Genomic DNA, 27,667 nt, shown 5'->3' with positions numbered 1-27,667 from the left:
AACAAAGAAGAAGACACCAAGAAAATGAGACATTGACAGAGAAAGCAGGCAGACCTCAGGTTGGCGATCAACTGAACTCATAAGTTTGCTTGACTAAGATAAAGGAATATTCTAGCAGATAAAAGCATAGGTATTTGAGATTTTGTGATGAAGACTGATCTCTTTTTCCTTGTATGCTGGGGAGAAGGGAGGTCCGTTCACATGGTAAAATGTGCTTTCAGCCTCGTGTGTTACTACTTAGCCCCAAGATATATTTTCTAAATGGAGGCAAATTCTATGACTATATCAGACCACTTTTGATTTTTTTGAGAATTTAACTCAGAATCAAGACCTAAGAAGTATGAAGAGAAAAACTGTGTGTACATGGTAGACTATACTAAATCCATTTAATTTTATTTTTAGTTTAATATTTTCTTTGATTTTTTATTAGTGAATTCATTGCTGTTTTCTTTTTTCTTTTAATTTTATTTAAAAAAGAAAAAAAGTGACTTAATATTGATTTACGAAATTTTAACAGGAGTATAATTCTGCACCATTCTTACCATTGGAGTTCTGTATCTCTGTTCCTTCCATTGGAAGCTACAGTGGTTCTCCCAAGGTTGTAGATGTGGGTTGACTATTATTCCTATAACTGTCTGTCTATATTCATATATATATATATATCCCTTCCTTTATTTTTCCTATGGTCTTGTCTTCTGTTCCTTTCTTTTTAAAAATATTTATTATTTATTCCCTTTTGTTGCCCTTGTTTTATTATTTTAGTTATTATTCTTGTTGTTGGATAGGGCAGAGAGAAATGAAGAGAGAGGGGAAAGAAAGGCAGACACCTGCAGACTGGCTTCACTGCTTGTGAAGTGACTGTCCTGCAGGTGGGGAGCCAGGGGCTCCAACTTGGATCCTTATGCCAGTCCTTGAGCTTTGCACCACCTATGCTTAACCTGCTGCGCTACTGCCCGAGCCCCCTTCTTTTCCTTTCTAAGTGACACCTGCACCTGTTACTACTTTGGACTGCCCCTCCTTTGTTCCTCTGAGCCCTGACGCAGTTGAAGTTCAGAGTCCTCTGGTCATCTTCCTCTAACATTTGTTCCTTTCTGGTGGTTTGTATGGATCAAACTTATGCTGGAGTTACAGAAGGTAGGAGTTCAATCCATTTAACTTAAATTCCTCCAAACCACACCTATCTTTGCAATATACTGTAAATTCACCCTCCAGCAGCATAGAATGCCACACTCCCCCCAATCTTATAATAAACAATGCACATTCAGTTCTTCCCCATGTCATGACTGTGTCTGCTATTCATTCATTCTATATTCCCTTGGTAAATCATGAATGATGTGTTTTGTGCCTCCACCAGTTGTTTTGCTTAAGCAGCTTTCTTGGCTAGATGGACAGAAAACATTTGTTGAATAGTCCGTGATCAGAGCTGTCAGGAGTGTTTTTAGAATACTGTTCTTTCTTACGTTAAATGCATGTCACACTGAGGCCATCTTATTTGGAGACCTAAACAGCACTGGTGTGTTTGAGACAATCCTAATTTTCCAATTAGAGTCTCTATAGACTGTGGAGATCTTTGTGAAGGGGAAGCAAACATGGATTGCATTTAGACCAATTCTATGCAGGATAAATGAGACACAGGCTACAGGAAACTGTGCTGGTTGCAGATTATAGATTGTGAGGTCTAGAATTTAATGATCAAATCAAATGCCTCAGTTTATAGAGATGAGACAGAAATGGAAGTAATTTCCCTGACTGCTAACAATGTAGTGGTCATAATTCATTCCTGGTGGATCTGTGCTTGAATTTTTATTTATCTTTCTCTTTGTAAGTAAATGTTAAGGGGCCTGGGTGGTGGCACACCAGGTTAAGTGCACATAGTACAAAGCACAAGGACAGGAGCAAAGTTCTTGGTTCGAGCCCAGGGTTTCCCACCTGCTGGGGGGGGGGGTCGCTTCACCAGCAGTGAAGCAGGTCTGCAGGTGTCTACTTATCTCTCTCCCTCTCTATCTCCTCTGCCCCTCTCAATTTCTCTCTGTCCTACTCAATTAAAAAAAAAAAAAAAGCTCTTCAGGAGTGGTGAACTCCTAGTGTAGGCACAAAGCCTCAGTAATGACCTTGGAGGCTAAATAGATAAATAAATAAGTAAATGAATAAATAAATAAATAAGGAAGTAAATGCCAATGCTCCCTGTAGTCTCTATTCAATGAATAAAGATTAAAAAATTAAAAAAGAAACTAAGAGATAAAGTAATATTGTAGTATTCTTTTCCTCAGAATGGTCATACTTTGTGTATATTTCTAAACAGGCTAGAGCTTATTTAGTCACTTAAGCACTGTCCAAGTTCCCACTCACAGTATTTACAACTAAATGACAGCATTTCGATTCAGATGACTGAAGTCAGGAGTCACCAATTCAAATAATTTCATGGTACAGATCGGGGTGCTGGCATAAAACAATAGGACTTAATTACTGCCATTTCAACCAAATTTTGCAGATTTCACATTGAATTAAAAAAAAAAGGTAGGGGTAATTTAAGCACTAGACTGTCAGTACAAGGCCATGTACCACCTCCAAGTCTTTCTAGTTTTGACCCTGATTCCGTCCGACGTCTGATACATAAACTGTTCCTTGGAAACTGTGCCTGCCCTCCTAAATCTTAGCTCCAGACTCTTTCCACTGCATACCCTGACTTTTCTCCATCTCTCAACTTCTCCAGCTGCTCCTTAATTTTAACAACATCATGGGTGTTGGGCCTTAGAGATTACATTGAGAAGTTTTTATTGGCAGCTGCAGTCAGGCAATAAGAAAGTATTGGTGGGATTTCTTTGATTTTATGACTCAGATGTATACATGTATGTGCATGTGTCTGTGTGTGAATTTGCCCGTGTGCATGTGTGTGTTATCATTTTGACTCATGGACTGTGCTTCCTTCATGTGTCATCCTGCTTGATTGAGCTGATATGAGTTTATATGCTACCAGAATCTCTCTGTCATAGGCTTTGGAATTATTTTTCCCCCAGTCCAATTTCTATTTATCAATATTTTCATAAATCAAAAAGTGAAATGCATGTTCTCAGAATCTCTCTTTAGTGCTGAGTGAAATTTGCAGAACGGGAAGGCATCCACATCTGTGGATGTTAAGTTACAGATGTGAGAACTATGATCCCAGTTTCCTGAAACAGCAGAGCTTACTAGTGGCAAAGCTAGAGCAAAGAGATAGGTATTTAGGTTCCCCAAATCCACATCCTTTCTGAAATGTATTTGATAAATAATTACCAAGACATTCAAAATGTCCATTATAGAACAGTTTCTCTTCTACTTGCTGAAGCTACAAAAATAAAGTGGAGAAAGGGTAGGGATTTTGTTTTCAAGGATCTCAGAACCAGTGGAAGAGACCGTCAAATATGCAATCACTTGCAGTTTGCTTTGTGGTGCGAGCCAAGGTCAGGAAACTGCCTGGAGCAGAGAGGAGGGCACCTGGCCCAGATTTGGATGGCAGTGACCACTTTTTGAAGGCATCACACTTACCCATGCTGTGGCAGACATGTTGGTATTTTCTAAAGGAAGCAAGATTCAGGAAGGTGTGAGGAACAGCAGGGGGGTTCCTGCACAAGGAACCCAGGTAAGAATCAGGTAAGAATGGATGCACATGAAACAGAACAGGTGACTATTTCAACTGCGCTGACTGGATGAAATTCAGTCTCTGAGGAGCAGCATGTAGGGATTAGTGGGGAGCCTCGTCTGCTCTCCCTTCACTCTTTCCAGAGCATTTGGCTCAGTTCCTGCTTCTGGCACTGCCTACATGCCACCAGACCTGCTAATGGGTCTCATTTTGACCTTTGGTTTTTGAGGACTGGAGGCTGAGTCAGGAAGACTGTCAGGGGAGTCATCAACTTTGACTCACAGAGAATCAAGGTTGTAATTAGGGAGGCCTGGGCACTGGGTACTGAGCTTGGCAAAGCAGAACTTCCCTCCACTGACAGGGAATAGCTTTCTAGAAGGTGTTAACCATCAGATATGTGCCAAGATTCCATAAGCATCAGGTACTGGAAGGTGAAATGACCCATCAGGGTATGCTGGTAATTTAATATCAGGTGCAGACACACAGGCATCACTTTTAGGTTTGTTTTATTGAGACACATTTGTTTTATGAGCAGGACAGACTTTCAAATATTTCTGTGGTGTAATGTAAGACTTGTGATTGTTAATTTCTCTGCTGGACTCAATCAAATATTCTAATAATGCGGTTGGTTAAATACCAGGCCAAATGCTACATGCGACTTTACATTTAGCTATCTCTTAGTTCTCGAAAAATCCACGTGTCAGCAAAGATCACCTTTGGCAGTCTCATAGTCTTGAGCAAAGAAGATGTGAGAGGTAATGAATGATTCAGATCTTCAACATAACACCTGAATCCACTGTGGAAGATGGCTGTCACTGGAGAATTCAGTGGGATAAATTATTTATCTCAAGGAAGGTTTTCATCCAAGATTGGAAGGCACGCTTTCTTGCCAGGCTGCAAATAATTTAATGTTGTCTTGGATAATATAGTGAGTAAACACTTCAACTCTCTAAGCCAGATATTAGAACAATTTATTTTAATATAGTTCATTTGTCTTCTGTGTGGAAAATAAAAAGTCAAGGGGTCGGGAAATAGCTCACCCAGTACAGCACATCTCTCTTCATTCTACTTCTTGCCACCAGGGTTATTGCTGGGGCTCAGTGCCAACTATGAATCCATCCCTCCCAGAGCTCATGTTTTCTTTCTAAGTTTTATTAGCTAGGACAGAGAGACATTGACACAGTAGGAGGAGATAGAGAGAGGGAAAGAAAAACAGACACCTGCAGACCAGCTTCACCACTTGTGAAGTGTCCCCACTACAGATGGGGAGCAGAGACTGAACCCAGCTCCTTGTGCTTGGTAATGTTTGTGCTTAACCAGGTGTGCCCCTGCTTAGCACCCCACCTCTCTCCCTCCCTATACTCTTGTCCTCTAAAAATATGTAAAGTCTGTCTCTCAAGCCCATGAACTGTATTGATGAAAGGGAAGTGCATAAGAAAAATGTCATGTAAAGAGAGAGGAAGAAGGGCTGAGCGGTAGTGCAACAGATTAAATGCACATGGTGCGAAGTGCAAGGACCAGCTCAAGGACCCTGGTTCCAGCCCCCGGCTCCCCACCTGCAGGAGGGTCACTTCACAAGCAGTGAAGCAGGTCTGCAGGTGTCTGTCTTTCTTTCCCCCTTTGTCTTCCCCTCCTCTCTCCATTTCTCTCTGTCCTATCCAACTACAACGACAGAATAACAATAGTAATAACAACATCGATAAACACCAAGGGCAACAAAAAGGAAAAAATGGCTTCCAGGAGCAGTGGATTGGTAGTGTAGGCACTGAGCCCTAGCAATAACCCTTGAGGTAAAATATAATATAATATAATATAATATAATATAATATAATATAATATAATATAATATAATATAATATAATATATATTTAATATAATATATAATATATTTAATATATATAATTAATATATATAATTAATATAATATATAATTATATATCATTATATAATTATATATTAATATTAATATTAATATTAATATATAATTATATATAATTATAATTATATATAATTATAATTATATTATATATAATTATATATTATATATTATATATTATATATTATATATTATATATTATATATTATATATTATATATTATATATTATATATTATATATTATATATTATATATTTTATATTTTATATTTTATATTTTATATTTTATATTTTATATTATATATTATAATATATATAATATATTATATTATATAATATATATTATATATTATATTATATATATATTATATATTATATAATATATATTATATAATATATATTATATATTATATATTATATATTATATTATATTATATTATATATAATATAATATAATTATATATTATATTATATATATTATATATAATATAATATAATATAATATAATATAATATAATATAATATAATATAATATAATATAATATAATATAATATAATATATAATATATATAATATATAATATATATTATATAATATATAATATATATAATATAATATATAATATATATTATATATTATATATATTATATAATATAATATATTATATATATTATAATATATAATATATATAATATAATATATATAATATATAATATATATTATATAATATAATATATTATATTATATTATATTAATGTGTTTTAAAAAAAAGAGAGAGGGAGAGAAAGAAAGAGATAGTTTTGATGTGTCTGCATGCCAAGGAATTCCAGGATTGCTCCATCTTTGCAGAAGCCAGAAGACAGTTTCAGAATCCTCAGAAAGAAATAAAATTCTATTATCATTTAGATTGGAGTTCTGGGAAATTAACCTGTGTTGAAGCATTTAGTTCATGGAGCTTTGCTATGATAACCTTAGGAATTAAGATAAATGTAGGCAAAACTGGAAACACCTTCCCTTCATCTTCCCCCACTTACGAACATTGACCTAGAACTTCTTGGATATAGTCTGGTCTACATCTACATCTGGTCTACATTTGTTTGCTTATTTTATTGTATTTTATTTATTTATTTATTTATTTTTTGCCCAGGATGAATTGTCTTTTTTCCTTATGAGGTTGACAGGGTGGACATTCAGTTTCTTCTATACTTCTGGAGCACTGAGTAACAAATATCTTTTCTCATATTGCAATGTCAAAAAAGAAAACATAACATTTTCTCATGGTATCTTAAAAGATACCATGTGGTTCTGTGGTTCACCACTCATTGTCCTCTTTGGGTATTTTATGGGAGTTAATTCCTGGAAGTAAGATATTCTAGCTATTCTTTACCATGACCTCCTCATGATCGTCAAGACCAAATGTCTAGACAAGATGATGGATAAATACCCCCAGGACAGACACATGACAGTAATTTCCGTCTCCTATGTGACATCTAGCAAGCTTTATGGTGTAAAATTCCTCAGTTTTTCCACTGATTGAGAACATATGAGCAGTATATTCCAGGAGATATGACTGTATCCTTGTAGCTGACAACACAGAACGAGAGAAGTGGGCCAGTGTTAGCTTGACTTGACAAGAGCATTATTCCACTAATGACATCCATGTGGTCCCAGGGTTCCTGTTTTCAGTACAATTCTCCCAACTGCTCAGAGACTTCTAATTTAAGTAGAATTTTTCTTGGTTGTTGGGTTCACCTAATTTCCAACAGATAGTCCCTCCTTCAGTTAATTTGTTATATTATGCCAGGTATAAATTTTCCATTTCAGTTTAATTTTGATAGTGACAATCTTTTTAGCCACCAGGTTACAGATGCTACTGTGATGTCAATCTGACTTCCTGGTCAGATGACCTCATCAATGTGTCCTAGAATCTCACCTCCCCAGAGCCCTGCCCCACTAGGGAAAGATAGAAACAGGCTGGGCTATAGATTGACCTGCCAACATCCCTGTCCAGCAGAGAAGCGATTTCAGAAGCCAGAACTCCCAACTTCTACATTCCAAAATAATTTTGGTTCATACTCCCAGAGGGGGAGAAATATTAGGGGAAGATGACTAGAGGGCTCTGAAATTCAATTCCACCAGGACGCAGAGAGATGAGGAAAAAAGGAAAGACATTTGGAAATATTAATAGATATAAATGTGATTTAGAAAGGAATTAAAGGAAGGAACATAGAAAAAATGGATCAAAAAAGGCAACCCCCTATCTCTACATATATACATATCTATATCTGTATCTATACCTATATCTAGTTATAGAAGCAATAGTTAACCCAAATCTGTGACCTTGGGAAAACCACTGCATTTTCCAGTGGAGGGAATGAGGACACAGAATTCTGGTAGTGAGAACAGTGTGGAATTGTTCTTCTGTTAGTTTCTAATTTTGTAAAACAATATTAAATCATTAATTTAAAAAAATTGGCCTTTAGAAAATTGGGGTTATAAATGTCTAAGAAGCGCTAAGACGGCTCCCCTCTGCTGACAGGTAGGTGAAACTACAGAGAACTCCTTCATTTGCAATTTAGGGCGCTCAGGTCCTTATATCAGGTATGAGATCTGCTAACACCTTCATTTTGGATTTTCCAGTCTTTAGACTGTGAGAAAATATATGTCTATGGTATAAAATTGTCTGTCTGTGGTATTTGTGTATAAAAGCCTCAGGTGTCTGGAATTAAGGAATCTTTGCTGATTCTGTTGAACTTCTGCTTTTAGAGTTTTCAAATATTCATCTTGTGCTCTCTCCAAATTCATGAGTTTTTATATCGGTTATCACATCTTTCCTTCAGTATGGAACTTGGGGAAAGGGCATCAGTGAGGAGTTATGGCGCTACCTTCATGTACAGTGAGTCCAGTGAGGACATCAGAAAGCCAGTTTGAATCTGACGCTGCTGTTTCCCAAGTGTGCGCCCTTGGAAATGTTGACCATGGCATATTTCTTTTCTTTTCTTTTCTTTTCTTTTCTTTTCTTTTCTTTTCTTTTCTTTCCTTTCCTTTTCTTTTCTTTTCTTTTCTTTTCTTTTCTTTTCTTTTCTTTTCCTTTCCTTTTCTTCTCTTTTCTTTTTTTAATATTTATTTATTTATTCCCTTTTGGTGCCCTTGTTGTTTTATTATTGTCATTGTTATTGTTATTGATGTCGTCATTGTTGGATAGGACAGAGAGAAATGGAGAAAAGAGGGGAGATGGAGGGGGGAGAGAAAGAGAGACACCTGCAGATCTGCTTCACTGCCTGTGAAGCAACTCCCCTGCAGGTGGGGAACCAGGGGCTCCAACTGGGATCCTTATGCCAGTCCTTGGTCCTTGGTGCTTTGCGCCACCTGTGCTTAACCTGCTGTGCCATGTCTGACTCCTGCATATTTGTTTTCTTAGTGTGCCAGCAGAATTTGCTAGAATATATTTTTGGTTAACTGGAATCCAAGTTTCTGTCATTGCTTCCAATTTATCAGGTCTGCTTGGAATGGCAGCAATATTCACAAACAGCAGGGTACAGCTCCTACCTTGATTATAGGTGAAAACTATGGAAGCAGTTTTCTGCTGCAGAGAAATAGACACTAGGAAGGGTAAAAATGAAAGGAAACAAGTGAACTAAAAGTGCTTTCTGGCCTAGAGACTACCTCCTTAAAAAAATTATAAAATGGAAATATTTCTAAGACTATAGGATAAGAAAGGTACATTTCCACACAATGTCCACCCTCAGAACTCCATATCTAATCCCTTCCCTTGATAGCTTCCCTATTCTTGAACCCTCTGGGAGTATGGACCCAGGATCATTGTGGGGTGCAGAAGGTGGAAGGTCTGGCTTCTGTAATTGCTTCCCTGATGAACATGGGCATTGACAGCTCAATCCATATTCCCAGCCTGCCTCTCTCTTTCCCTAGTGGGGTAGAGCTCTGGGGAAGTGAAGCTCCAAGACACATGGTAAGGTTGGCTGCCTGGTAAGTTCAGCTGGCATCAAGGTAGCATCTGGAACCTGGTTGCTGAAAAAAGAGTTAAGATATAAAGCAGAACAAATTGTTGAACCTAAAGGGAAGAATATTGCTGATGAAGATTTGGGTGTCTCTGTTTTGGGAAAAGCTTGTAGGTCTATTTTACGTATATTCCAAAGGACCCATGACTTTATACCTCCTTTTAAGATATAACATTTAGAGGTGGATGACAAATGGAGGGAGAGGGAGGAATGGTGTCGTTGATTTTGGACAGATATAGAACTGTACTCCATGGGAGTTGGGTAGTAGCACAGTGAGTTAAGCGCAGGTGGCAAAAAAGTGCAAGGACCTGAATAAGGAATCCGGTTCGAGCCCCCAGCTCCCCACCTGCAAGGGCGTTGCTTCACAGGTGGTGAAGCAGGTCTGCAGGTATCTATCTTTCTCTCCCCCTCTCTGCCTTCCCCTCCTCTCTCCATGTCTCTCTGTCCTATCCAACAATGACTACATCAATAACAGCAATAATGACTACAAGGATAAAAAAACAAGGGCAACAAAAAGAAAAAAATAAATAAAAATGAAAAAAAAAGAACTGTACTCCTGTGACAAACATGTCAATCAACATTCACTCAATAAATGATTATAAAAAAACAACTTAATATTTATTTTCTAAGAATAGTAAAGTTATATAGTGGCACAGCAAGAACATTTTTCACATGATTTTAGTCAGCAAGAAATGCCTATGATTCGCACTGTTTTATAGGCTGTTTCCTTTCCTTCCCTGGTGTCATATATTCCTGTTGAGTTGCTGTTGTTTCTTTTCCTTATCCTTCCAAGGTTGTGTTCTTTTTCCCTGCACAAGATCAGGTAGAGTTCCTTGGGACGCTGTCTATGCCTTATTCTCACCCTGTAGGAGACTTCACATACAATCACAGGTTTAATCATCACCATATGTTAAAAATCCTCCAAGTATAAATCTGTAATTCCTGATTTTGTTAGTTTCAGATTTATGTGCTCCACTGTCTGCTTCCTATCTCCATGTAGAGATGGCAAAATCATCTCAGGTTCAGCACTTGGCAGGACAGATTCTTAGGTTGCAATCTGCAAGATCTAGATGTGTTTCTAGATGCTCTCCTGAATCGGTATGACTGCCTTCCATCAAGTGCATACATAAAATTTTAGAGTCCATCCTGGAAGTTGTTTTTTTTTTCCTGTCTAGAGTTCACCAATTTCTTTATTGTTTCTCTCATGATTTTTCTAGCCAAGCCAATGACTTGCCTGAACAGCAGCAAACCTCCTCCATCTATTCTTGCCTTTCCTAATCCAATTAATATTTTACAATCAAAGTAGGCATTTAAAGATGTAAATCTGTACAGTTGCTTTCATTTTTTGCTTCAGTCATGATTGTGTCTATAGGAGAGGAATTATTCTCTCTCTCTCTCTCTCTCTCTTATCATCATCATCATCATCATGTCACCCACCTTCCTGATGGTGCCTCTTATTGATCAAACACACTTGAGATCTAGAGGGTACTCTAATTCCTGGAAATTGAACAGTAATGCAACATGGGTTATAACATGCAGTAGAATGCAACAGGACTACTGCTTCTCACTATGCATAAAAATTAGTTCTGAATGGGTCAAAGCCTTGGATCTTGGATATTAAGTTGGACACCATAAAATCAAAGGGAAAAAACCAAACAAACATTGACTGAATGTTCTATCTTGTTTGTTTCACCTGTGTCATTGGAGACTAAAGTCTAACAACAAGAAAAACAGAGGCAAAAATAAAACAATTGGCGTATATCAAAAATGGAATTCTTTCAGTTTCATTATTAGGGGTACAGATTGTGGTTGAGAAAGGTTTAGAGCAGAGCAGATGTGGTAAGCCGCATCCAGTACAAAAGCTTCCAGCTGAAGGAACTGCTAGTCACGTCTCTGACTAGCTTCTGCCTCAGTTGATTCCATCCCTTTTTCTACTACTCTGTCCCCTCCACACTGTCCCTCTTCTTTGCAGTGGCTCTAATGAGTTTCCCTCCTTATATATGTCAATGGATCTACCGCCAAAGGTTCCCTGGCCCAGTCTTTTGACTTAGGGAGCGTCTCCTTTTTCGTTTTATTCCTTCCAACATCAACTCCAAATGGAAACCTTCCCTCTACTCCCAAATTAGTTCAGCCATCATGTTAAGCATTCGTTTCACGTAACTTGCACATTTCTTTCACAGTCCTTATAGATTTGGTTTCTTAATGTTTCCTATGATTTTTTTAAATTAATTTCTTTTTTAGATTTATTTATTTTTATTGATTTAATAATGATCAACAAGACTGTAGGATAAGAGGGATACAATTCCACACAATTCCTGCCACCAGAGTTCCACACCCCATCGCCTCTACTGGAAGCTTTCCTATACTTTATCCCCTCTGGGAGTAAAGACTCCGGATCATTATGGGGTGCAAAAGAAGGTGGGAGGTCTCCCTTCTGTAATTGCTTCTCCACTGGACATGGGTGCTGACCTTTCTCTAACTCCCTCTCTGTCTTCTCCTCTCTCAATTTCTCTCTGTCCTATCTGAAAAAATTGGGAAAAAATGGTCCCTGTGGGGATCGGACGGTAGCACAGTGGGTTAAACGCACGTGGCTGGCACAAAGTGCAAGGACCAGCATAAGGATCCTGTTCGAGCCCCCGGCTACCCACCTGCAGGGCAGTCGCTTCACAGGTGGTGAAGCAAGTCTGCAGGTGTCTTTCTCTCCCCATCTCTGTCTTCCCCTCTTCTCTCGATTTCTCTGTCCTATCCAACAATGAACGACATCAACAACAATAATGACCACAATAAGGCCACAACAACAAGGGCAACAAAAGGGGGGAAAATGGCCTCCAGGAGCAGTGGATTCATGGTACAGGCACTGAGCCCCAGCAATAACCCTGGAGGCAAAAAAAAAATGGTCCCAGTGATAACCCTGGAGGCAAAAAAAAATTATTTATGGAGAGAGAGAGAGAGAGAGTACCCAGAACACCCTGCAGCATATGCAATGCTAGGGACTGAATTTGTGTGGATATTTCAGAGAATGGTAGTGGACTGTTACACCACTGTGAACAGCAAAGTTCTCTGATTGAACAGAATTCTCTTTCCAGTTGAATCTTCTAAGGGCAGAGGACTAAGAATGTACAGGGCAAGAATGTACAAGGTAAGAATTTTAATCTTCCTCAGCTGCAGGTGGCATCCTGTAGCAGAAATATGGGCTCCTTTAGGAGTCATTAGTACTGTAAGTGGGGAAGAAGGAAGAAACAAAAGCAAATGGCCTTCTACCACAGATGGGTTTGATAGCAGGCAGTCTTACTAATTGGCATCTTTAGACCACGAGGTTAAAGTAGACCAAGAAGTCTTTCTTGCTCAGTTTGCATCAATCAGAAGGGAAGGCTATCTGGCCCAAGAAATCATTTGATCTGATCCTGAGGAGGCAACCACAGGTGGGACTCAAAATTCAATTCAATTGATAGTTTTGTATGACGCTTGAATGATGCTATAAACATCCAAATGGCTTTTGACAGGAAAAAAAAAAAGTTTTCCACTTCTGAGAAAGTATGAGAATTAGGTGACACTGATCCAGACTATTTTTATATCCATTAATTATTGGGGTAGGGGATTTTGAGATGGTGCTATAATTATTTCTCACTTTCTTACAGTTTACCAGTGCTGAGACATAGCTGGCTGTTATCATTATTTGCAACAGGAGAAAGCTTTGAGAGGCAGGAACTGGTGATTCTGATTAAATGTAAAAATCTATGTTTTAGACTTGCGACTGCCCAGTAGTACCTACCTATTTGTCATCTTTGCAGTTCTACCTCATGGAGCCAGGGGTTGAGAGCAGCCACAGCAGCTGTTAAGGCATTGGAATGCCTTGGGTCCCAACTGAGATGTACTGCTAGTGTGAATAGATAACCTATTCAGGAGTCTAACTAAAAGAAAGAAAGAAAAGGACTAGACTTTCAGAGATGGACTCCAGGTAGTATAAAACCACATTCTGTTTTTTAGTGATACACAGCTGAAATGTATGCCGTGCTCTAGGGCAATATTACTTCCCTTAAAATACATTACAAGGGAGACTGGGGAGATATAGTGGTTATGCAGAAAGGCCTTCATGCCTGTGGTACCAAAGGCCCCAGGTACAAACCCTAGTACCACCAGAAGCTAGAATTTAGTAGAGCTCTGGTAAAAAAAAATATATATATATATATGTATATACACATACATATATAATATATATGCATAAATAATATATATAAATTGTATATAATATATATTGTAAAATATATATTATATAAATGATATATTACATATATAAATCATCTATAATAATATAATCAGGATGAAGCTAGAAATAATAAGTAAAGTTAAAAAAGAAAGTAAAATATATCAGTATTTCATGATGTTTACATATTAAAATAAGTACATTTGGAACATCTAGGGCCAAGCTAATATATAATCAAATTGCTTTCATCCATGAGTCATTTCATCCAAGAGTCATGACTCTTCTTAAGGCAGCTACAAAAGTTAAAAAATCCTTATTTTCCCTATATTCCTGACTCTCTTTTATTTCTGTCGACCAAACGCTGCCTTAAAGAATCGTGACTCAGGCAGTCTTTTAATGGGTATCAAAACCCTGGATTACTGCCTCATGTTTCACTTGGTAGATGGATAAAATAGCAGCTTGTAAAGCAATTTACTTTCCAGGAATTAGGCAAATCATACCTTATCATGAACATGAGATATTTTGCACGAGATATTTTTTTCAATGTGTTTATTTTAATTAGGGATTTAACAATGACGTGCAGAACCCTAACACTACAGGGGTGTAATTCAACAGTGCACATAGCACCACTGTTCTGGTTTCACAAAGTCTTAGATCCAGGTTGACTCACTTTATTTTTTTTAAGACTATGTGTCGCAATTCTTTGATTCATATATGCCTAAAAGCGTTTGCTAGCTGTTTTTCAGAGAAATGGAGGTCATTTGTTAATAGATATATACTATAGCAACAAGAGTCTTTGAACACAAAAACCTCAAAGATAAAATTTCATTAAATGACTTATAAAATTTTTTTAAAAAGTTAACATTCCTTGACTTAGTCACTTTCCTTCTATGCAGGTTTTTTTTTTTTTTTTTCTAGTGAAGACCCTGAGTGTGGGAGGTAGCAATACATATGAAAAAGACTTCCTTGCCTGAGGATCATGTCTCTCATCTGCTCAGATAAAGGCAGGTGGGGGGATAGGGGGTGAGAGAAGGGAAAGAAGAGAAACAAGAGAAAAAGAAGTAGGGGTGGGGGGAGTCCGGGGTAGTGCAGCTGGTTAAGCTCACAAGGACCAGTATCAGGATCCTGGTTCGAGCCCCCGGCGGCTCCCCACCTGTAGGGGAGTTGCTTCACAGGTGCTTCACAGTTGCTTCACTGCAGGTGTCTATCTTTCTCTCTCCCTCTCTGTCTTCCCCTCCTCTCTCCATTTCTCTCTGTCCTAGCCATCAACCATCAATGATGGCATCAACAACAATAAAAAAAAAAAAAGGGCAACAAAAGGGAAAGTAAATAAATAAATATTTTAAAAAAATTTTTAAGTGGGATGAAGTAAAATTTTCTCTCCTCTCCTCTCCACTCCCCTCCCCTCCCCTCCCCTTCTTTTCTCTCCCCTCCCCTCCTTTCCCTTCTCATCCCTTTCCTTCCCCTCCCCTCCTCTCTTTCTTTTCCTTTCCTGTCCTCTCTTCCTTTCTGTACCTTTTTTTTTCTCATTTCTCTCTCCATTTATCTCTCTATATATGTCTTTCTTTCTTGTATGAAGAAGGGAGAGAGAGGGTAGGGATAGCAAGGAAACCACAGCACTACTCCACCATCCATGGAGCCACCCTGGTACTTTCCATGGTGTTCTCTTACAATGCTAGGTCTCAGGCAAATACTCTACTGTATAAAATAGCGCTCACTCTCACCCTCAGGTCATTTTTGCCATAGTTTTTCCCAAGAAAAAGATGATCTCATTCTAATGTAGATAATATAAAAGCCAAATACATAACACTCAGGCAAGATACCATGTATTATTAGAAAAATAGGAACAATCTCCAATATGTGAAGAAAATAAACTAGAAAAAAGAAGTCACGGCAAAGTGGGTGAATATGATACACAGTATTGCAAAGTGAATTTTAATTTCTGTAATACATAGTGCAAATAAAAATATACATCCTAGTGGAAAAGATAGACAGCTATCTAGAGGTGGTTGTTAGTCAAAAGGAAGAGATAAATGAGAACTGGTGCTGGTAGGATGCCATGATGAGTATAGTGTGTAAATATTTATCCCAAATACTTTGGGTCAAATGCAAGAACATTAAGCTGATAATAAATGCCTGTCAGAGCAGTCTTCACTCGGATGAGAAAGGCTAATTCTAAACCATGGTAGAAATGATCATCTACACGCTGCGTTAGTCATCTTAATCTACACGGTATATTTTCTGTAATGAATTTCCATGTGATAACAACAAATTCAGCCGTAGCATTTGGGTGATCAGTAAGCTTTTTAGATCAATTTATTATGACTGATGGGGACATTTATCTTTTCTTCACACAATTTAATTTGCATTCCCTTTCTAGAAACCTTAAAAACCCAATAGAGGGAACTGTAATAGACATTAAACCAATCCAGAGTTATTCCCACTTAGTTTCCTCATGTAACATGGATGCCTTTAGAATATAAATGGAAGCATTCATTTGGAAGGAATGCACCAGTAGTGCTTGACGATGAAGGGAATATTGGACTTCATCCTATTCAAGCAAATGAAGACTCATTTGTTAGAAAATTATCGTTTCTAACAAGAAATTCAACTACTGTCAATTTGAATTTAAATTATAGGAAGGAGTTCTCTAGCTATTAAAATGAATGACATTCATAAGGCATATTGGGCTCAACATCATTCTGTATATAGTGCTATTGAGTGTGTGTGTTTGTGTGTCTGTGTAATTGTCATGAACCAATGTCATTTGTTAAATATCCTTTATGTGCATTCGATTGTACTAGAATAATAAAATTATAAATGTTTAGTGATGGAATAGAAAGGTTCTGCCTAAATCATATAGTGCACACTGCTATGATTTCCAGGAAATTATTATCTGGATGCTTATACTTGAGGTTTCTAACAAAAAATTAACAAGCGTAATACCGATACCACACTTTACATGATAATTTCAGATAATTCCAGTTGTTAGCCACAGTTATTTTATTTTTTTTTCAGATCCATTTCTACTTCCTCAAAACTTCTATGTATGAAAAAATTCTCTTGGTATCAAATCTGCTTCTTTGCTAGGTGCTTATATGAGATATAGTACAGACGTGTGTGTGTGTGTGTGTGTGTGTGTGTGTAAATTCCTTGAATACAACCTCACACTTTTCATTCTGCCTAATCAGTCATGCAGTACTCTAATTTGGTGTTTTAAAAATATTGGGCTTAGGTTTTACTACATAAATTTGCACGATAGGTAAGCAAAAAGAGAAGAGTGATCTTACTCATGGGCAGAACTCAAGAAACAAGGACAGAAAGGGACCCAAAGAAAAATTTGTACTGCTTTGATGTATTGCACCAATACTGAGGAAGGACAGGGACAGGGTTGGGGAAGAGGGAGTTGCTCTGGGGTCCTGGTTCATGATGGTGGACAAGGACCTAGGCAAAGAGTGAGTGTTTTGCAGACAGCCAGCACATCAAGATGAGAAATTTTATCCATGTATAATAACTGTACAGTAAGTCACTACCCCCCCCAATCAAATGACTTAAAAAAAGAATTTGGCTATGTAATAGAGGATCTTACATTAAAATCTTGTAGCATTTAGACTGGTTCTTTGTCCTTGAGCAAAATATTTAACTTCACTCAGTGAATCTCTTGCGTATTTTTAAAAAATATTGATTTATTCTCTTTTGCTGCCCTTGTTGTAGTTATTGTTGTTGTTGAGGTCGGATAAGACAGAGAGAAATGGAAAGAGGAGGGGAAGACAGACAGGGGGAGAGAAAGAGAGAAACCTGCAGACCTTCTTCACTTCTTGTGAAGTGACTCCCCTGCAGGTGGGGAACCTGGGGCTCAAACCGGGGTCCTTATGCCAATCCTAGTCCTTGTGCTTTGCACCACTTGCACTTAACCCGCTGTGCTACCACCCAACTCCCCTCTTATGTACTCCATCCCAACAGCCATTATGTATTCCATTGACATAATGATGCATATTATGTAAATTTTCATGTATGTCATGCATTGATAGATAGTTATACTTTATTTGTTAAAAATTGCTTTAATGAAAAAATTGAAGGCACTAATCCAATTAAGCTCTTCACTCACCATAGGAACTTGTTTGAAAAGATCTTTAGAAGATAAATAAAGATAAAGCTACACCACTGACTCCCAGGGGGCTTTTATTATGTTGAGGAAAATAACATATTTGTGTTGAAGACTGACTGGTGTGTACGTGGAGCTATTTTAAACAGAGAGGACAGAGGACGTGTGAGGTGGTGTACCTAGGTGAACACATATGTTACAATGCACAAGGACTCAAGTTCAAGTACCTGGTCACCACCTGCTGAGGGAAAACTTCACAAGGGACAAAACAGTGCTGTACGTGTCTCTCTTTCTCTCTCTCCTTCTCTATTTTTCCCTTACTTCTCAATTTCTCTGTCTCTGTCTAGCACATTAAAATAAAAATTAAGGAGATTAAGGAGGCATGAATGTCAGCTGATTAAGAGCTCACAATTTTCTGTTTTGAATAAGTTACCCAGTGTCAGTGAACCTTAGCTATTAGTTGGGGTGGGGTGGAGGAGATAGTAAAGTTAGGTATCTTGGACCTCTAAGATCACTCGTTCTTATCATTCACCTGCATTCCCATGAATACAATACATCTCTGACTTGAGTCTGGACCCCACCACACTGGGGAAAGTTTCTTTGCTGTGATATCTTTCCCTCTCTCCATATGTGTGTCTGTTTCTGCTTCTTTCTCCCTGTTTCAATCTTTAAAAGTTGGTCCAGAGTGGGGAAGCCTCAGTAATGACAGAACAAAAAAAAAATAATCAAAATTGAGAATTTAATGATACGGTATATGTGAAGTTCAGACAATGCTAATTGCTCAGTAAACACTTATTAAATAAAATATAGCCCACATGTACATGTGTACATATGCAGGTATGTATATACACATACAGAAGCAGAAGGAAACATATTTCTAAAGAACACAGAATGTGACGTGAAAAGTCATAAAGCAAAGCTAGTAACTGTCCAGATCCTGTGGCTAGACTTTTTATTTTTGCCAGTCTTGAAGCAACACATTGTTCTATGATATAGTGTGTGGTGCATTGTTTCTCTAACTCAACAGTATATCAAAAAGAATAGACGTTTTCTGAAGATACTATAGAAAGATGCTAAAGGAGACTATTGACGATTTATATAATCAAATATCATGCTCTTTTGAGTTATTCTGTCATTTTCCAAAGATTTCTTTTCTGACTCTAGCTACCTTATCTTCATCCTTCCCGAGTTAACCCTGCACACATTCTCCAGCAATGCAGATTCTAACATCCTTTTTCTAGTAGGTCTTGGCATCCTACTTCATCCCCAAGTCCAGATATGATTCTTTTGGAAGACTCACACTCGGGGGTTGGGCTGCAGCACAGCGGGTTAAGTGCACTTGGTGCAAAACTCAAGGACTAACTTAAGGATCCTGATTCAAGCCCCCAGCTCCGCACCTGCAGGGGAGTCGCTTCACAGGTGGTAGGTGAAACAGGTCTACAGGTGTCTTATCTTTTTTTTCCCCCTCTCTATCTTCCTTTTCTCTCTCTATTTCTCTCTGTCCTATTCAACAACGATAACAACCACAACAAGTCTACAACAACAAGGGCAACAAAAGGGGAAAAAAAAAAAGGCCTCCAGGAGCAGTGGATTCATGGTGCAGGCACCAAGCCCCAGCAATACTCCGGAGGCAAAAAAAAAAAATAAAATAAAATAAAAGACTCACACTCAACAATCAGTTCAGCAAAGAATGAAGCTGTCTGAGGAAATCCTCTAGTTAAGCAGAGAGGAGGATTCTAGAATCTCCTCTGAAAAACAAACCCATGGAAGGAAGTGTGATCTCACCTAGCAGAAGAGGAGTGACATTGATTGAAAACGAATCCTGGGCAAAAATAACTGAATTTGCAAAACCACAGTGAGATTTTGGTATCAGGGGAAATAATGGAATCAGTGCAATGTCCTTGAAGAAAATCTATTATTGTTGATTGGGAAACTTGGAACCCGAATCAAGAAATCTGAGTTTCTGTGATTTGACCTGAGAAAAATCAATCTTCGTTTGAATTGGATTTCTCCATCTTCAAAACATGGAGAGAGATTTGAGTTTAAATATTTATTTTCTCCTGATAAGAAAGACCAAATCTTAATTAATTCAATGGGTGTCACACCATTTATTGGAACCAGAGATAAGAAAATATCTCAGGAGTCTGGAGAGTCTAAAGGATATACTCAAGATCTTAAGCCTTGACTTGACATTTTTATAACTAGCTAAAATGATGAGGAACTTTTTTCCTTTACCATCTACCAACCAGGGTTGAATTCATTGTGTTACTCTTTTCTATAAGACTATCATGGAATTTTCCCCTTTATTTCTAACCCAAGCTTCTGTCTTATGTACAGTTCCTTTTGATGAGTTCCTAGGTCAGAACTGAAGACTAGAAGAACTAGGACACACACACACACACACACACACACACACATATACCTTGGGACCTAAGTGATCTGCATTTTACAAATTCCAGCATTAGAATTTTGGAGATGTGAGTAACATCTACTTCTCAAATAAATGACAGAATTCATGGGGGATGTCCCTTTTGTTGTGTGTGTGTGTGTGTGTGTGTGTGTGTGTGTGTGTGTGTGTGTGTGTGTGTGTATTAGATATAGGGAAGTGATTATCATAGGATTCTAGTTGTTAGAAAGAGGATAAGGAGGGCAAGAGAATATAGGGAATATGCCAAACTGGGAAACGTTATGCATGTACAAACTATTGTATTTACTGTTGAATGTAAAACATTAATTCCCCAATAAAGAAATTAAAAAAAATAATATTGGGAATATGAAGTCCATGAAAGGGATTTCTTATCAGGGGAACAGAAAACTTATTCTTAATGGCATATATGCAGTAATCAATTATGTTCTACATTTCATTTATATAGCTATTTGAGTGTTTTCCTTAACAATAGAAAGATTGTAAAGATCTTCAGGCTTTCTCTTGATATTAATAATAGGAAGAATTTGAACTCAGTGATGATTCTATACAAATTCAGAAATGCTCTGTCATTTCTGATAGTAAGCTTTGTGACTAAACCCTCAGTCATTGGCCAAGGAAAATTCAAGAAAAGTCTGTGGAGGCTTCCTGTCAACCTTCTTCAATTTCTGATTTGTTTTTAGAGGTCCAATAAGAAATAATCAAAAGAATTAAAAAATAAAGCCCCCAAATGCTACTTGGAAGATACTGGTTTTTTGAGTAGAGTAACTGAAATAATAATTTTCAGAAGTCAATACAGTTGATCCCTATTTGTTCAGTACATTAAACTTTTTATTCATATTATGCTGGGTCTTCTTCTATTATTTCTTTTTATTTTTCAGGGTGGCCATGTATTATTTTTTTTCACATTATGCTTATGCAAAAGCAAGTATTTAGGTTTTTTTTTTTCCCTTACAATGTGTACATTTTACAAAGTGACTTGAGGGAGATTAAAAGTCAAGTATAGCCCTTACATTCTGCTGAAATTCATGAGTGCTTTGCTGTTTAAAAAACATTTTTAATATAGGACACCATTAATTACGCAGATTCTGATTGTAATTGCCTGGTCTCAGAATTGATGAACAAAGCCATTTTGGAAAGCAATCAATTTGAAATCTAATTTGTTGGCGAAATGAACCATATAAACAAAATGCCACTTGCAGTTTGTCTGAAATGAGATGTGCTTAACGAGCCCATCATCTCTGCCATCCTCATCACAACGGGTCGCAACTACCTCAAATGTCATCAGCCGGATCCGGTGCACAGAGAACTGAAATAGAACCCTGCACTGTGTGTGGAGTGAAATGTAAAACAGATGGCCCCAGTCATCCCTGCAGGGTGAGCTAGAGGGGAAGCTCTGGGGCAAAAGCAGAGCAGAGTGGCTACTCAGATCATCTCAGGGCAACAACACACTCAAGTCCCTGTGCCACGCGCACACTAGAGATGACTAGGATTGTTTAAGGTAACTGATTCTTATTAACTGGCATTCGAAATTTTAAAAAATAACAGGCACTTACCACATGACATATTTGGTGGGAAGGATCTGAATCATTTTTGGTGAAATATATATATATACACAAGTACTTAACATACCATGTACATACATGAAGTACAATATGCATAAAGAAAACACTCGTGTAGCTACAGATCTGCATATGTCTAGAGAGAGATTTAATGAAAGGCAATTATGGACCACATAATACTTACACATTGTATGATTCTTCAAATGGATCATAGGATCAGAAATTAGTAGCATGTATCCGCCAAAGTCTTAAGAGTTACAGTTGTCTTCTATTTTAGATTTAATAGGCCTGATAATCTCTGGCTTTTTTTTCTCTCAGTTTGCATATCTAAATGAGAAATTCATTAAAAATACAGTAATATCAGAGGTATGTACAACTAAAATTATAAAAGTGAAATCAACATAAAATGGCTAGGCTTATCATCAGATGTGAAGGACGGGGGGAGGATTGAAGGTCTGGACTGAAGAGTTAAAGAGATCTTCTGATCAGAGAGACTGGTGGGGGTGGGGGGTAGATATAACTTATAAACTGAGGGTGAATTTACTCCCCAGTGGATCTCAGTCGAGAAGATTTTATTAGGCAGACATCTATGAGAACGCATTGAGCCTTACTCTTCATACCATAGACTAGAAATCTCAACTCCCAACTTGTAAAATGAAAATCAACATTTGAGGGCCAGTGAGAAGTTCTTCTGGATGAACTCTTCACAATTACTCCTACAGAGAGTTTTTAGTCAGAGACAACCCTCTATTAACTAGAACCTTATTATCCAGAGAATGACTTTCTTTTCATTCTTTTAGATCACTCTGGAAATTGACTCTCCCCACTGAGGTAGCATCTAATTTCTGAGAATTGAGCATAATTGGATGACAAAGTGTATGACAAAACCACAGCAAATTTATGTTCTCTTTGGTTAAAGGTCGTTATGTTCATTGTTTTCCAAGAAAAGCTTTTTCAGGTGAAAAATAAAAAGGGATGTGAAATTAAATGATGGCATTGAGCCATATGCATGCATGTTCACATGTACACACACACTGTCACATACATCCCACAGGTATGTCTATATTTGGGAGCATATTTTATGAGTTCTTACTTCCTACAATTTTATTGTTTGTATGTTTTTGCCTCTAGGGTTATCGCTGGAGTTTGGTACCTGTACTACAAATCACTGCTCCTGTGGCCATTTTTTTGTTCCTGTTTTATTGGATAGGGCAGAGAGAAATGATGGGGAGGGAAAGGTAGAGAGGGAGAGAGAAAGATAGTCACCTGCAGACCTGCTTCACCACTTGTGAAGTGACCACTCCCCCCGCAGGTGGGGAGTCAGGGACTCAAACTGGAATCCTTGCTCGGGTCCTTGAGTTTTAGGCACTGACACCCACCCCCTTACAATATTATTTGTGATTTAAAGCTTTCCTTATGGAAATTTTCAAACATAAAATTAGAAAAGATGTATAGCAACGGCCCTGTGTCCCTTTTTGAGATCAAATACTTATTAACATGTTTCCAAACTTGTATCATTTATTACTTTTATCCAGTGTCTTTATGCTAAACTTAAAAAAATAAAAGTAAATCTAGTACTTTTGTCAGTTCATAAAATTCCACTATATACTCCTAATGAATAAGGGCATTGCTTCTACATAGCTGCCAGGCAATATTTACACCTTACAAAATTATTCATAGTAAAGAATAAGTGATTCACGTTATTTGTTGCTATGCTTCTAAGACCTCTTCTGTTTCATTGGTTTAATCCCCCCTGCTTAACACTGTATTCTATTTACATAACCACTGTTAACTAAGCACTACCCTACCTGCAGGGCATTGGTTTAATCCCCACTGGTTCATGATGTCTTTTTGCTCCACCCCCTCTTGTAGTACACCCTGATTTGCACCAGTCACTTTTCGCTCCACCCTCTCTACATCACATCCTGTTTCCACCCTACTTGGCAAATATGTATATATATATATGGACAGGATTGTGATTATCATTTAGTTTAGATAGCTTGGCTTAGATTGTGCTGTGTTCCGCATGAATAAAGACTGATCTACGTACCACTCAGCCATTAGTCCCTGGTCCTCTGTCTCCCACCTGTGAAGCTAGCCCAGCATAATGGTGCCCTGAACAGGGACTGGCAATTATTCAATAGAATTTTCTCAATAATCTCAAAAGAGTAGTAAAAGAAAACCAAACAAGTCAGAATCAAAGTAAGATTCACTTAGTGAATGTGGTTATTTTGAGTCTTGTTTCTATTCTTCTAAAATAGTAGACTACTAACTTAACCCTCCACACATACACACATACTCAATTTTCTTTTTCCTGTCATTGGTTCACTGAGTAAACCCCTTTTTAGTAGTAGACTACTACTCAATCTAGATTTCATCATAGTGGTGTCAAGTTGCTTTTTTTTTTTTTTTTGTCGCTGCTCTATTTCCTGTTTAACTATTAAATGAATGTTTACGTAATAAAGGTTTTCTTCTTAAAATTCTTAATAAGTGACCTTTGGACACATTTATTCCTACTCAACCAATTATCTTTTTACTACATTTCTACACTTGCATAGATATTCAATTCTTCATTTGCTAAACAAAACTTTGAAGAAATGGCACAAAACCACTTTGTGAGACGTGTTTGGAAAGTTATCAGTGTGTAATCCTTATAATTTGCCACCTATGAACAGATACAAAATCTCTGAGCTTAATAGGTGGTGTAACTCACCCACCACATAGGGAATTTCGGTCCATGTTGCTCCCCCAAACAGCAACAATTTGTAGCATGTTATAGTTACATGGTTAGTCTTCTTTATGGTTAGCAGATGTTGGGTGCAGTTCCAGTTATATAGAAGAAGAGGGCCCTGAAGCAGCCAGGGGTGGGGAAATACCTGTACCTGGCCCTCAGGCCTTCTGTGGCCTATGAAATCATTTGGCCTGGTCCAACCAAAGCAATCACAGGCAAGACTTAAACATGAATAGATCTGGGAGTTTGTTGTTTTTTTTTTTCTACAGCAAAATTAGATGCTAGTTTTTAAGTTGATAATTTTGTCTGGTCCACAAATGATGTGATAGATATCCAACTGGTCCTTGGTAGAGAAAAGATTCCCCAGCCTTATTCTAAAGGAGTAAAAATGTGGAGCAGGGTTGAATGCTATTTTGAGTCATTGAATGTGTGCAAATTTGAGTTTGGCACTGGTGGACTTTAGCCTAATGGTCCTACCATGCTGTGAAGAGGAAACAAGTGGAATATATATATATATATATATATATATATATATATGACTAATGCAGAGGGAACAAGTGTATAAGAAAGAAGGCGGTAATAGTGATGGAGAGGTAGCACCAGTAGAATTTTCTGGGAATGTGCATATGTGTATGTTAATATATGACAATTTAAGGATAGCTTTTAGATTTTTTACTTAGGCAACTGGATGATGTTGTTTGAGCAGATGAGGAATATGGTGGCAAATGTATGTGTGTGTATGCGACATTAAAGAAACTGATGGATTATTTTCTGAAGTATCTGCAAAATTTTACATGCGCACTATCAGTGTGTGAACATTCTAGTTGACTGAATCCCTGATTTCATTTTCTATTTTTGTATCATTTTATATTTATATATCTTGCAGTAGTGTCTGGCATTTTCAGTATATGAGTTTATTACATATGTCTCATATTTATTTTTAAGAATTTCATGTTTGGGTGTGTTATTGCGAATGGTAATTTTTATTTCAGTTTTGAATTTTTCAAGGCTAGTACATAGAAATGCAATTCTGTTTTTTACATGATTTGGTATTTGACCTTGTTATTTGAAGGGTGACTGAACTCATTTATTCTTCTACCTTCTGTTACATAGTCTTTGAATTATTGTTTGTAGACAACTATTCTATTTGGGGGAAAACAGTTTTAGTTTATTATTTCCAATCTTTTGTCTTTTATTTCCTTTTTACTCTTTTTTTTTCCTTTTTGTCTTCTACTGTACAACATTTGGGAGTATTTTTAATTTAATCTAAATGTGCAAATCAAAGGAACCTCACTTGAGACCTTTTAGGGTACAAACTCATACCTATTGCTTCTCTATTGTCACTGTCTTTTAAATGTAAACACATTTGTGTAAACAGGTTCCCAGAATTTCTATTAACTTCTGGTAGTGAGGGAGAAAAGATTTTACATATACAGAGAGATGAAGAAATACATACATAGGAAACTCATCTAGCCATTATATATAGATAATAATACCCAAATGAAAATCTATTTGTAAATATTTATAGCAGTTTTATTCATAATCACCAAAGTGTGAAAATAAGCTATATGCTTATCAACTGGTGAGCACAGAAGCAAACTGGAACATTTATACCAACATGCCTTAGTAGTATGAAGGAAAAGACTATTAATAAGGTAATGATACAAACAAATATTGAAAGCAAAATGTAAACAAAAGAAGCCATAATCTCAAGGGTGCTGCTCTATAATTCAATTCCATTATGGAACATTCTAAAAAAAAGGCTAAACATTTGTAGCACTGTCATAAGCCAGAGCTGAGCAGTGCTCTGCTCTTTCCTCTACCATTCTTTTTGTATTTATCTTAGTCAATACATTAAAAAAATGAATGCAAATTTAAGAAAATGTTTTTAAAAAGGCCAATTATAGGAAATAAAAAGAGAACCAAAAATAAGAGGAACTTCATTTGGGAGGTTGAAATCTGACTAAAAAGATTTGAACTGTTGGTCATCATTTCTCCTTTGGATAATTCTGCTTCTGTTTCTATCCTTGTTGGTCATCATGCCAGGTTCCCTTGCATTGCTCTATGTTGTGGTCTATTCACATAATCACTGATTTGCCTGAGACTCGCCCTGCCTGCAGGGCATTGGTTTAATCCCATTGGTTAGATGAAAGCTTTGGTACCTTCGAGCTCTTTTTGTGCTTCGCCCCCTCTCCTAGTCATTTCCTTTTTTCGGACCTGCTACTTCCATCTCAGAAGGTATAAAGGCAGATTCTTTTCTAATCAATAAACACTGGATTTCGTTCCCGCTAAGCCATGAGTTCCTGGTCGACTCTCTCCCACCCATGAAGCGAGCCTGACATTGAGCCATTAATATAATTGTGATATTTGGTAAAAAAAAGATTTGCATGTATTTGTTTAAAATGATTGCTAACCCTACACTTTTTATGAAATAAAATGAATTCTGAGATCATTCTGTCCCATATTCTCTTAGATACAGGTAGTATCATACACTGATGCCTATCACTTTTTCTTGAGAATTTATAGTTTTTTCCAGTGTCCACATTTTGTTCCTTTAAAAAAAATTCTCCATAAATATTTACACTTCAAATCTAATATAAACAAGTGAACATGTCATCTTCTGTTGTCAGTAGGAGACTCAGAAGTTATGGACTGTAAGGGAATCCACATTACAGTCCATTGCTCAGACCAAAGTTCTCACACATGGTATTGAACCACTAGATTAAGGTTCTGTTACCAGTCATCCAGGAATTAGTAATCACCTTCCCCTTGTCCCATTCTCACTTATTTCCTTATCATTTTCACTCTCATTATTTCCATAACTTAAATTCAGTATGACTTTATCATGAAGTTTCATTCAGAAAGGCTCATTTAATTTAAATATTTGAATTTATACATACTTTTAAAATGAATATTAGCTTTTTTTTTTTTTTGCTTCTTCCTTTTACTTCATGTCATATTCAGACACTAGTCTAGGTGCTATCAATGAATAGGCTTTAAAGAGCATGGAGATTTTTTTATTTTATTTATTTTATTTATTTTATTTAAGAAAGGATAAATAAACAAAACCATAGGGTAGGAGGGGTACAACTCCACACAATTCCCACCACCCAATCTCCATATCCCA

The sequence above is a fragment of the Erinaceus europaeus genome, chromosome 3 (assembly GCF_950295315.1).
Source record: "Erinaceus europaeus chromosome 3, mEriEur2.1, whole genome shotgun sequence".
Classification (NCBI taxonomy): Eukaryota; Metazoa; Chordata; class Mammalia; order Eulipotyphla; family Erinaceidae; genus Erinaceus; species Erinaceus europaeus.
Note: the sequence above shows the minus strand (reverse complement) of the source record.